The sequence below is a fragment of the Hyalella azteca genome, unplaced genomic scaffold (assembly GCF_000764305.2).
Source record: "Hyalella azteca isolate HAZT.00-mixed unplaced genomic scaffold, Hazt_2.0.2 contig17434, whole genome shotgun sequence".
Lineage (NCBI taxonomy): Eukaryota > Metazoa > Arthropoda > Malacostraca > Amphipoda > Hyalellidae > Hyalella > Hyalella azteca.
In genome coordinates this window covers 39491-53121 of record NW_025947217.1, presented here as the reverse complement: position 1 = coordinate 53121, position 13631 = coordinate 39491, and positions in this window count along the sequence as shown.

The window sequence follows — 13631 nt, the reverse complement described above, 5'->3', positions numbered from 1 at the left end:
AGGGGGCATTGGGATATTCTGGTTGAATATTTTTGCGGAATTCACCGGCAGGTTTGTCAAAAATCGCAACCTCTTCAGAAGTACCAAACTTTGAGTTTGCCAAATCGTAGATGGACTCGGCTAGTTCACATGGGTATGCTTCAGCCTCATGTTCACACTGCATGGTATCCTGACTAAAAATAGTCATGTTCCCGCATGCAAACGTGAACTGCTCCGTAGCAACCCTGTTGCCAAGCGCGTCTGTTATTGGAACGCAAACATGAAAAAGTTGACATGCGTTGAAAGTGTCGGCGTAATACCCGTAGACTCTTGCGTCACACGTGAACCTTTCCAGTAGAGGAGAACGCAGGAGATTTACGACTCCATCAGAGAAGTCGTAAGCGACTCTAGCGTCGGCACCTACGAGAAGTTGTAGAAGCAGCAATGCACAAATTGTTCGAGCTGTCATCTTGTGAGGCCGTAGGATTTTTCACTGAAAAATGTCAAATAAAATTAAGTCTGCAATTCCAAAAATAAGGAATGTAGCGTTTAATTATATATCAAGAATGTACTAAATATCGCGATATCCACGTTTCAAAGTTAAATTTTTAATTCTTTGATTCGTTTTGGTTCTGTAATTAATATAAATAATTTAAATAATCTTGGCATTAGCATATTTATTTTTTCGGGTTATTTCATCATTGCATTATTCTTGTCGGTCATACCTGCCTTGGACAATCCTCATGAATTGTGATCTATCCGCTAATTTTAACTCTTTATGCCTACATAATTCCTTTAAATCTTTCAAGCATACCAAACATTTTTTATCAGCAGTGCATGTGCATCATTGTAATATTAAAGCAATAGGGAAATATTGATTAACTTTCACCATAAATATCGCAAGTACATTAATATTGCAACAGAGAGAAAACTTTGATTAACTTTCACCTTAAATCTTGCAAAACGTATTCAAAATTTCATTGATACATATAAAAAAATATACATTTAACTACCTACCTACCTACATGGTTCCTTCAAATCTTTCAAGCATACCAAACATTTTTAAAAGTAGTGCATGTGCATCATTGTAATATTAAAGCAATGGGGAAACTTTGATGAACATTCACCATAAATCTCGCAAAAAGAATACAAAATTTCATTGATACTTATAAAAAATGAAAACATTTTTTCCTATCGGAACTGAAAACCGGCAAAAGAATAATTTCTCACACACGACATGCCTACCTGCAGAGCTGGGCAGCGCTACTTTGAAATGTAGCGGCCGCTACCGCTACCGCTACATGCTCTAAATGTAGCGGGCGCTACCGCTACCGCTACAATTGCTTAAATGTAGCGCCGCTACCGCTACAATTGCTTAAATGTAGCGCCGCTACCGTTACAATTGCTTAAATGTAGCGCCGCTACCGTTACTGAAAATGTAGCGGCCGCTACCGCTACAATTGCTTAAATGTAGCGCCGCTACCGTTACTGAAAATGTAGCGGCCGCTACATGTAGCGCGCTACTGCCCACCTCTGCCTACCTGTAATAGGTGTGGGGGACCAGCTAGGGGACTGAACTTGGTGAAGGAAGTGAAGCTTCTTATAGGGGACGGCGGTGGTGGTGAAAGGATGATTTTGATGAGAGTAAATAACGAAGCAAACAGCCGAGCAAGGACCGGCAGAATAAACAGTGACATCTTCTGTTTACTTAAACGAGAAGGTCGAATGTGGAGGAGTTGAGGGAGAATACCTTCGAGGAGTTTAGGGGTTACATTAGAATGCCCATGGAGAATTTGGGGTTACATTAGAATGCCCATGGGGAATTTGGGGTTGCAGGAGAATGCCTATGGGGAATGTGGGGTTGCAGGAGAATGCCCATGGTAAATAATGAGGTTACATTAGAATGCCCATGAGAAATTTGGGGCTGCAGGAGAATGCCTATGGGGAATGTGGGGTTGCAGGAGAATGCATATGAGGAATAATGAGGTTACATTAGAATGCGCATATGGAATTTTGGGGCTGCAATGGATGAGGAATTTGGGGGTTGCATGAAATTGTCCATGGGGGATTTGGGGGTTGCAGGAGAATGCCCATGGGGAATTTTGGGGCTGCAGGAGAATGCCTTTGAGGTATGATGAGGTTACATTAGAATGCCCATGAGAAATTTTGGGGTTGCAGGAGAATGCCCATGGGGAATTTGGGGGTTGCAGGAGAATGCCTATGAGGTATAATGAGGTTACATTAGAATGCCCATGGGGAATTTTCGGGCTGCAATAGATGAGGAATTTGGGGGTTGTATGAAATTGTCCATGGGGCATTTGGGGGTTCCAGGAGAATGCCCATGGGAATGTGGGGGTTGCAGGAGAATGACCATGGGGAATGTGGGGTTGCAGGAGAATGATCATGGGGAATGTGGGGTTATAGGAGAATGACCATGGGGAATGTGGGGTTGCAGGAGAATGACCATGGGGAATGTGGGGTTGCAGGAGAATGACCATGGGGAATGTGGGGTTGCAGGAGAATGACCATGTGGGGTTGCAGGAGAATGACCATGGGGAATGTGGGGTTGCAGGAGAATGACCATGGGGAATGTGGGGTTGCAGGAGAATGACCATGGGGAATTTTGGGGATGCAGGAGAATGACCATGGGGAATTTTGGGGTTGCAGGAGAATGACCATCGCGTATAATGAGGCTACATGAGGATGCCTTGGGGTATTTTAGGGTTGTTTAAGGATTGTTAAAGGATCCCTACGACGGTGATCAGGCATAAATTACGTGACCATTCAATTTGCTTTAGGGCAAATCTTCAGAATGATGTTGAAAGCTGCTAGCAAATTGGTAAGATTCATTTTTATTCGCAACAAATATTAGTTTCAATAAAATTACAATAAAAAATTTGTGGATGCTGTTTGTAGTATCAGAAATTAAACCGTAAGATCCTTTACTTAAATTAAAAAAATGTGCTTAACCTAATGAAATAGCTGAAAGTAGCATTATAAAAAAAATTGAAATTAATTGAAAATTTCAGAGGATTAGGTGAGAAAGCACGACTTTTAGCGATGGAACATCAACAGTTTGAAGGATGAAGAAAGTCCAAACAATTACAAGATGTGCGGAAGGCAATCGTATTGGACAAGAAATGAAGAAACACCGTCATGTTCAATGAACATCTCGACCTTTATTTAGCTTTTGTACGAAAACGTGCACAAGAATAATATATGAAAATTTTAGCGCAAACTACTGAAGTTTTTCACGAAGGATCAAAATTAGCGGTAAAATAAATTAAATGTATTTGAATTACTTAAGATAAAATATCTCGCTATTATAAAAAATAAGAATTTGATCAGAGTCGGAAATCAACAGTTTTCCGACTCTGACTGTACAGAGAATAATAAAGTTGAAATCGACAATACAATATGTTCCTTAAAAATTTCATTATATGTTTCCTCAATGTAATTTAATTGAATATAATAGCTCAAACGTTCACTGGATAAGATAATTTAATGAACATTAGTGTCGGAAAATTGAGAATGCTTCGTAATTGAATGCAATCCAGTATGCCTCTAAGAAATCAAAAGAGCAATTGAATCAAATTATCATTTTTATTAATAAAAAGTCCGTCCAGCCAAATGATGGATTGTAACGTCCCTGTATGTCTCACAAAACTGACGCCAGACAAACAGTAGAAAGTAATTTGGCCACCCAGAGGAAATGCCGCCTCCAGGTTCGTATTTCCTTGGAACTTCCTACAGAAAATGAAGAGGTGCTAAGGCCGGTCAGGGTCGCGCTGGACACGTTAAATTCGTTGCTTTTTAGCGCATTTTCTCATTTATAGAAAAAATATAACTCAGTACTCACTGCAGTGAGTGACAGAGAGCGAATTTTTTCGTCAACGAAAACTTGAGGTCACGGACGAACAGACGGACGGACAGACAGACGTACATGGCGAGCACAAAAGTGCATTTTTTCCATAAATGAGAAAATGCGCTAAAAATGCACTATTGTGCTCGTCATGTCCGTCTGTCCGTCCGTAACTTTATGTTTTCGTCAACGAGAAAATGCGCTCTCTGTAACTAACTGCAGCGAGTACTGAGTTATATTTTTGTTTAGTTAATGTTTGTTCTTCGTATTCGTGGTTTATCTGCATCGTAGTCTTTTCGGTAAGAATTTATTTATACTTGTTTTAGGTTCTCAGAAGTCGTATTGTTGCTCGAGTTTTCTTCGTATTTGTATTAATATCGAGTCGGGGCTTGTTGTTCTGATTCGTGGTCTAGTAAAATATGTTTCTTCATATTTGTGTTTATTTTATTCGGAGTCAATGTCGCGCCGATGATTCTTAATTTTCGTGTTTATTTAGAGCCGTGGTTTATTTCGTGTTTATTTAGATTTTCGTGTTTATTTAGAGCCGTGGTTCTATGCCCGTCAGTAGGCTGCTTGGGCTTCGCGCTCTTATAGGGGAATTGTGACATTTATTTTATGTTACATTTTTTATTTATTTTTTTATTGTTACATTTTATGGCCCCGGCGTATATAAGAGCTTGCGGTTTTTTATAGCGGATCTTAGTTGGATTAAGTTGTTATTTAGGCAGGGCGCTTGTGGGGTTAATTTGTCGTGTAAACAATGCAGTTGTGGTGTTAATCTGATATGTAAGCAGAGCAGTTGTAGGGTTAATTTTTAGCGCATTTCCTCATTTATGGAAGAAAGACGCTATTGTGCTCGTCATGTCCGTCCGTTCGTCGGTCTGTCCGTGACTTCACGGACGGGCGGACCATAAAATGCGCTCTCTGTCACTCACTGCAGTGAGTACTGATCTAATTTTTTACGTATGCAGAAAAGTTTTGGGTTAAGTTGTTCGAGCAAGATTCCTTACATTTCTCGTCTGCGTCTCTCGTGCGGGTGGCTGATATGTCTCTTGTAAGAGACCTCATGCACGATTGTCTTTGGTATTCCTACTTTTCCCCAGTCCTTCTTCGTCACTACGGCATTGAGATGATAACGCTGATCCTTACCAGCTTAACCCTCTACCGCCTAACATGAGTAACCAGAGCAATATTGTCACACAAGCCCGGCCGAAAAGGATACGTTACTAGTGAGTCCAAAATGACCTGCTCTGATGGTTGCCGCCACGTACGACAACTTTAAAATGTTCTCTGTTGCGTACAAGCGTCCTCAGGTTGCTACACTCAATAGTTTACGTATAATTTGCCACCACGTACGACAACTTTAAAATGTTCTCTGTTGCGTACAAGAGTCCTCAGGTTGTTACACTCACTAGTTTACTTATAATTTGAGCTGAAAGTTATGTTCCCGGAGAGTGACATCGACGGTAGAGGGTTATAAGCGGCCTAACCGCCATGAGACCTCGCGCAGTTTTTTGGTGATTAATGGCTTGAGAAATTTCCTATAAGTAAGACCACGGCTATAAGCTAAAAAAAACTGGGCTGCAACTTCTCCACGCGACAAAATTTCTTCTCGCTTCGAATCACCGACATGTGGAACAGCCTCCCCGATGACATCGTTGGCGCTCCAAGTATGAACGCGTTCAAGAACAGACTAGATAAAGCTTCTATGAACAAGGCACGAAATGGAAAAGAATCGGCGACAGGCCACATCAGGCCTACACTTCAGCGCCGACATCACTATGTTATGTTATGTTATGTTATGTTATGTTATGTTATCACATAATAAACATCACTGGCGGTGATGTTTATTTTCGACTTCCAATGCAAATAGCGAAAAACGCTGTAACCAATTCTAAAACTTGACGGCGAAATCGCTGTAAGCAATTCAATTTGAATCACAATTGAATATAGTCGGATTCATTAGTTGGCTTCAAACACGTTCATCAGTTGGCTTCAAAATTTCAAAAAAAAATATTTCTATTCAACCAAGAGAAAAAGAGAAAATGTCCTCAAACAAACATACCGTCAGACAAGTACGTATCGTGCTGCTCGTAGCTTAATGCCAGCGGAAGTGACTATTGTGTTAAAGCAAAACTGTGATACCACTTTAATAGTTACCCGAGTTCAAAAAAAGCCATGTTGACCCGAAATAACTGAGAGAAAAATGCGGAAAAAGGTTGTTAGACTGGTGAAGTAAGGTAATGAAATCGCATAATAAACATAATAACGGGCTAAAAATGTTCAATGAAATTAAAAGCTCTTAGTAGACGTAGGCACGAAATAATATTCCAATGCCGACAATTTTTAAAATTGAGCCACCTTATCTGGAAAAAATATGTCCGGAGCCAAACTTCAGTTCTAAAGAACGAGTAAAGTTTTCTAACAGTCGGGTGTACAGTTGTCAGTTTTTCTAGCTGTGGAGATTCAAAGTTTGTTGAATTCCAGATGATAGGTTAATCAGCAGTTGATTGATAATCAGCAGTTGCGTTGATATCAGAATTGCTTCGGTGATTTGTAATATGTTGAAGCCTGGTTGGTCACAAACCCGGCTAATACGTATGTAATACGTAAATATATGTATATCTCTATGAGAAAGATTTATTATTATTATTCGGATATAAAAGATGATATAATGTGTTGAATGTTCTATTCTTTTACACACAATATGTAATCTATCACGACCACGAATTGCAATCATTATCTTAAAAAAACACGAAATTCGACTAGGAGTTACACACGGTCCAGAGCAGATGAGTGATCAAACCTAATTTAAAAATAAAGCTCGGTCCACACGTTCAAAATTATCATCAGTCTTGGACGCCTATATAGTTGGCGTAAGTCTTGCGACAATTTGAGATCTGGAAAAGACTTCAAATAAGAAACCTGGAAAAGACTGATAGGAAGCCTTGGAAGCATGCAAGATCGACAAATTATAAGTTTGATCGCTTAGCGGTGAAAGACTAACTATTAATCGGTCAAACTTCTGCAACGCTATCAGTTTTGTTGCCGAGAGCTGCGACATTATTTACTGTAAACTCTTGTGTTGTACGAGAAAATGTCATCGCACGTCTAACGACTCCGGTCTCGCGATTTCTTTTGCGAGCTCGTGGATCTATTCCGTAGATCCGTGCTCGTTTCAAATTGAATCGTAAGGCTAAAACAAAAATATATATATATAACTCAGTACTCACTGCAGTGAGTGACAGAGAGCGCATTTTCTCGTCGACGAAAACGTGAAGTAACGGGCGGACAGACAGACAGACAGACGGACGGACATGGTGAGCACAGTAGCGTCTTTTTTTCATAAATGAGAAAATACGCTAAAAACTGTCCGACGCATCTTTGATAGGAAAGTGCAAAGAATTAGATGACCCAGCTAATTAAGAATTCGTAAGAAAGGAAATCGACTATTTCGTAAGGTTTGCCGGAAAGAATAAGCTAAAATACAGTACTGACCCTCCAAGAACTATTTCATAGTATTTGCTTTTAAATATTGTCTTTAGAACCTTGTAGATGGTCTTGCAACTCTCCGGTAATATTTATATTCAAATGTTGTAAGAAAATTATGCTTATTATGTCGTCGTCTATTATTATGTTATGCTTTTTATGTCGGAAATTATGTCGTCTTTCTTGCGTTAAAAGTTTACCGGTGAACGAAGTATAAATGTGCAATAAAAAATGTGATAGACCAAGTCATTTCAAATTCAATTCAGAGTCAAGCAGCATTTCTAAAAAAAGATAGTAAAGTTATCGTCAGTTTCCGAGCGCGTAGAAAAGCGAGCAAAAGTTTTGTTCTTTGAATTATATATTGAAATTTCCCATCGAACAATGGCAACGATATTTGTTAACAATATTGATATATAATGTTCAATTCATTTTGGGAGGACAAATTTTGGTCGATAAAAGATCATTTTAAATATTTCTAACATTAGCAAATGGATCATTTTGAATTCAAATAACTCTACTGACCTTATCTTAATAATTGATAATTTGTCCCAATAGCTCCGAATTCTCTTCCAAAAAGATTTGCGGATCCCTGAATGCAACCAATATTGTTCTTAACAAAAATTGAATTTAAATCGAGCTTCATAAGCAACATAATTAGCAATGAAGAAATTCAAGTTCTTGCATTCGGGATTTGCAATGAAAGTGCAGGAGTGACCAGAAAATTCATTATGTATAAATCAGGTAATATTTCAACGTATAGTAAATCGGTGAATTTCTGCATATAATATAAGCGCACAAAAGCTCACTCTGGTTTAAAATGTTTTTATTTTAAGAGAAAGCTGTAGATTAGCCGAACGGCTGTGATGCTATAAACAGCCTCCATGATGCATTGATGACGCTCCGAGTATGAACGCCTTCAAGAACAGACTAGACGAAGCTATGCAGGAGCATATGTTCAGTCTTCAAATGCCTAGCAAATTACGGACCAGGCAATAAGTCTAGCAGCTATCTCAATCAATCGTCAGTTATGGAAAGATCGGGCTCCAAAGGCCGGATCCCTTGTGAATCAAGTCACGAAAAGTGTGAGAATCGACAACATTGCAGGCCATGGGCCTATTTCTTCAGTGCCGACACTTCTATTCTATTCTATATGTTCAGTCTTGAAATGCCTGGGAACTTAAGGACATGGCAATAAGTCCAGCAGCTATCTCAACCAATCGTCACCTATGGAAAGATCGGGTTCCAAAGGCCGGATCCCTTGTGAATCAAGTCACGAAAAATACAGGAATCGGCAACAGGCCCTGGGCCTATTTCTTCGATGCCGACACTTCTATTCTAAAGAAAGTTTTTTGCAAGACACAGCGCTGTTTTATTAGTATTGATGCAGCCCGAGTCACCCATTTTATTCTGGGTTGTAAACTTGATGCAGTTTTCACCGCTGTTGTTGGAGAAGTCGTTGTCAAAATTATTGAGGTTGTAAGTCCGCATGGTGAGCCAGAACCAAGTCCCTGACATCTTCCTCAGCCCCATCCACACTTCCGGACGCGGAACTGCGAGCAGAAAAATATAGCAACTATTTGAGTGAAGAAGATGCTCATAAAAATCAATATATTAATTAATTTTTAGCGCATTTTCTCATTTATGGAAAAAATGCACTATTGTGCTCGCCATGTCCGTCCGTCCGTCTGTCCGTCCGTGACTTCAAGTTATCGTCGACGAGAAAATGCGCTCTCTGTCACTCACTGCAGTGAGTACTGAGTTATATTTTTTATATTTAAATGAATTCCTAATATTTGAGGCCATTTAATTTGCCAGAACCAAGTGCCCGACATTTTCCTCAAGCCCATCCACACTTCCGGACGCGGAACTGCAAGCAGAAAATTATAGAAGCTATTTAAGTGAATATGATGCTCGGAAAAAATAAATTTCTTAATTAATTATTTCAGATTTTAATGAATTCCTAATATTTGAGGCTATTTAATATATTAAGCAAGAAAAAATTTTTGTCGAGCGCCCAAAGTTCAAAATTTTTTTTTTAACTGCTCAGACAATTTAGTAGAAGAAACACTTATTGTAAATTCGGTAATTCTTTACTCGTTTGATGCTGCATAGTCTGATTTATCTATTTGAGTACACACTATGGAGAGTGATTCAATCATTAGAATGAAAATTATGATTTATTATCTACAGTTTAATGACATCTTACTCGTTATAGAACCTGTTAAACCAAGACCTCATGAAATTCTCCTGTTCCATTACAGTAAATAAATAAATAACAACTCAAACAAATACATACGAAAACATGTAAAATGAAATACATTAATATATTGAAAAATATAATATTGCCAACGTGGGAGCTAGTGAATCAGGCGACAAGCTCACCAAAAGTGCTCATGTAATAATATATTTAAAACCGTTATATTGCAGTAAACAAATAAATAAGAAATCAAGCAAATAAAAATGAAAACATGTAAAAAGAAATACATTAATATATTTAAAAAGATAATATTGAGAGTGACTCAGGCTCCAAGCTCACCAATAGTGCTCATGTAAGCGGTTAGTCCAGTCAGCTGCGAGTCGTGCTCCATGGAGAACAAGTCACTGCCGAGCTCCAGGCAAAAGTTGCGCGCCTCTGCAAAGTTTCGTTCTTGGACATCCATGCGCAGACAGCCGATGGGGGTGGATGTGAAGCCAGGCATTACGATGCAATTGGTGTACTGCGCTATAGGATACGCTGCACCGAAGAAAAGTAAACTATTATCAAATATTTTATATTATAATCAAACTAGGTCTTTTCTATCTTTCCTGTTGATATTTATATAGAAAAATTTAACGCTTACGTAAGAATAAGAAAACAAAACAATTGTCCTGTGAAGCCAGGCATTACGATGCAACTGGTGTACTGTGCTATAGGATACGCTGCACCGAAGAAAAGTAAACTATTATCAAAAATTTTATATTATAATCAAACTATAGGTACTTTCTATCTTTCCTGTTGATATTTATATAGAAAAATTTAACGCTTATGTACCGTATAAGAAAACAAAACAATTGTCCTGTCAAGCCAGGCATTACGAAGCAACTGGTGTACTGCGCCATAGGATATGCTGCACCGAAGAAAAGTAAACTATTATCAAAAATTTTATATTATAATCAAACTATAGGTACTTTCTATCTTTCCTATTGATATTTATATAGAAAAATTTAACGCTTATGTACCGTATAAGAAAACAAAACAATTGTCCTGTCAAGCCAGGCATTACGAAGCAACTTGTGTACTGCGCGATGGGATATGCTGCACCGAAGAAAAGTAAACTATTATCAAACATTTTATATTATAATCAAACTAGGTACTTTCTATCTTTCCTGTTGATATTATATAGAAAAATTTAACGCTTACGTACCGTATAAGAAAACAAAACAATTGTCCTATCAAGCCAGGCATGACGAAGCAACTTGTGTATTGCGCTATAGGATACGCTGCACCGAAGAAAAGTAAACTATTATAAAACATTTTATATTATAGTCAAATTATAGGTACTTTCTTTCTTTACTGTTGATATTTATATAGAAAAATTTAACGCTTACGTACCGTATAAGAAAACAAACAATTGTCCTGTCAAACCAGGCATTACGATGCTACGTACTGGTGTACTGCGCTATAGGATACGCTGCACCGAAGAAAAGTAAACTATTATCAAACATTTTATATTATAGTAAAATTATATAGGTACTTTCTATCTTTCCTGTTGATATTTATATAGAAAAATTTAACGCTTACGTACCGTATAAGAAAACAAAACAATTGTCCTCTCAAGCCAGGCATTACGAAGCAACTGGTGTACTGGATACGGATACGCTGCACCGAAGAAAAGTGAACATTATCAAACATTTTCTATTATAATCAAACTATAGGTACTTTCTATCTTTACTGTTGATAGAAAAATGTAAAAATATAGAAACATTTTTTGTTCTAATCAAACTACCCAGTGAAAATTTTCGGACGCGGCAGTTTCTGATTTGTATTACCAGAAGCTGGGGCGACTCTAAATTTTGTTCAGTAGGTACTTTCTATCTTTCCTGTTGATATTTATATAGAAAAATGTAATGCTTATAAGGTACAGTATAAGAAAACAAAACAATTGTTTTGTCAAAGTTCATGGGGGAGAATTTAACACGTACATAACTCATCGAGATATGATGACAGTCACACAATATGAGATACTAAGACAATTAACTCACGGCGAGAGATGAAGCATGTACCTTATCAAAAACAGAAAATACAAAGTTCGAGATACGAAGATACAAATTCTATAAAAACGAAATATGAAGACATGAGTATTAAAATCACATGTTTGCTTGAATCGCAAGTTAACCAGGAATTTAAAAGCAAAGAAAATACCACAAAAATTCACCATATCTTTATAAAAGAAAATGTTTCGGAGTCCAGCTCCATCGTCAGTTCAAAACACAAAATTCTGTTCAGAAAAAGTTCAGTCCTAGAAACACAAATAAATCAATTAGTAAAGTAAAATGCACTACAAATAAATAGATAAGACATGAAAATAATGCTAGTAAACGTAAACGGCCTATCTATTTACTATTTCAAGAGGAAAGGAGCTAAAAGCGGCATTCAGACTAGGCTTCTGTTTGAATATATACAGGGATTATAAAATTCGTAGATCACTAACACCAGATGCGGAAGCTAGAATTTTGAAATCACTATCAGATACAGAGGTGTTGCACTGCTCGGCATGAACACGTACAGCAGAATGAGGTGGATGTGCAAGTAGGTTTCCTGTTCTATAACTCCTGCCCTTATGCTCAGCCAGCCTAGTATAGAAATTGCGTGCCGTCATACCGACGTACGCTGATGCGCACTGCGCACAACTTAAAGTAGGGAAAAGAACAGTAAACAACTTTCCTATTGTCACACTTAGGAACGACTGCAGTATACTGCACACTTAGGAACGACGTAACTTTTTCTGAACAGAATTTTGTGTTTTGAACTGACGATGGAGCTGGACTCCGAAACGTTTTCTTTTATAAAGATATGGTGAATTTTTGTGGTATTTTCTTTGCTTTTAAATTCCTGATGAATACATGATAAATACGAGTTACGGTTATATACGAGATACGATAAATACGAGATAACATAAATACGAGATACGGTAAATACGAAAAACTATAAATGCGAGATACGATAAATACGAGATATAATATATACGAGATACGATAAATACGAGATACGATAAATACGTGATACTATAACTACGAGATACTATAAATACAAGATACGACAAATACAACATACGATAACTACGATAACTACGAGATACGATAAATACAAGATACATTAACTACAAGATCCGATAAATACAAGATACGATAAATACAACATACGATAACTACGAGATACGATAACTACGAGATACGATACATACGAGATACGATAGATTGGAGACACAATAAATACAAAAAATAACGATAAATACGTAATGCGATGAATGCGAGATACGATAAATACGAGATACGATAGATAGGAGACACAATAAATAAAAAAAACGATAAATACGTAATGCGATAAATGCGAGATACGATATATACGAGATACGATAGATAGGAGACACAATAAATACAAAAAACGATAAATACGTAATGCGATAAATGCGAGATACGACAAATACGAGATAAGATAGATTGGAGACACAATAAATACAAAAAACGATAAATACACGATACGATAAATACGAGATACGATAAATACAATATACGATAAATACGAGATACGATAAAAACAATATACGATAAATACGAGATACGATAAATACAATATACGATAAATACGAGATACGATAGATAAGAGACACAATAAATACAAAAAACGAGAAATACGTAATGCGATAAATGCGAGATACGATTAATACGAGATACGATAGATAGGAGACACAATAAATACAAAAAAAAACGATAAATACGTACAATGCGATAAATGCGAGATACGATAAATACAAGATACGATAAATACAAGATACGATAAATACGAGATACGATGAAGATAAAGAACTCACGTCGTGACATGAAGCAGGCACCCGCGACGTCGGCCGGGACAGCCACGCCCACAGCAACACCGCGCAGAGGCCACCACGAACACAGCGGCGGCTCGTGGCAGACCAGCGCCGCCATGTTGGATGTCGCCCAAGCCAGACACTGGATGCGGTCGTCAATTGAAGCGTTGTTTTTAATAAGTATTTTGTCCTTTGCAAGTGCATTTGTATCGCAGCTGCTTGGTTGCCAGAGT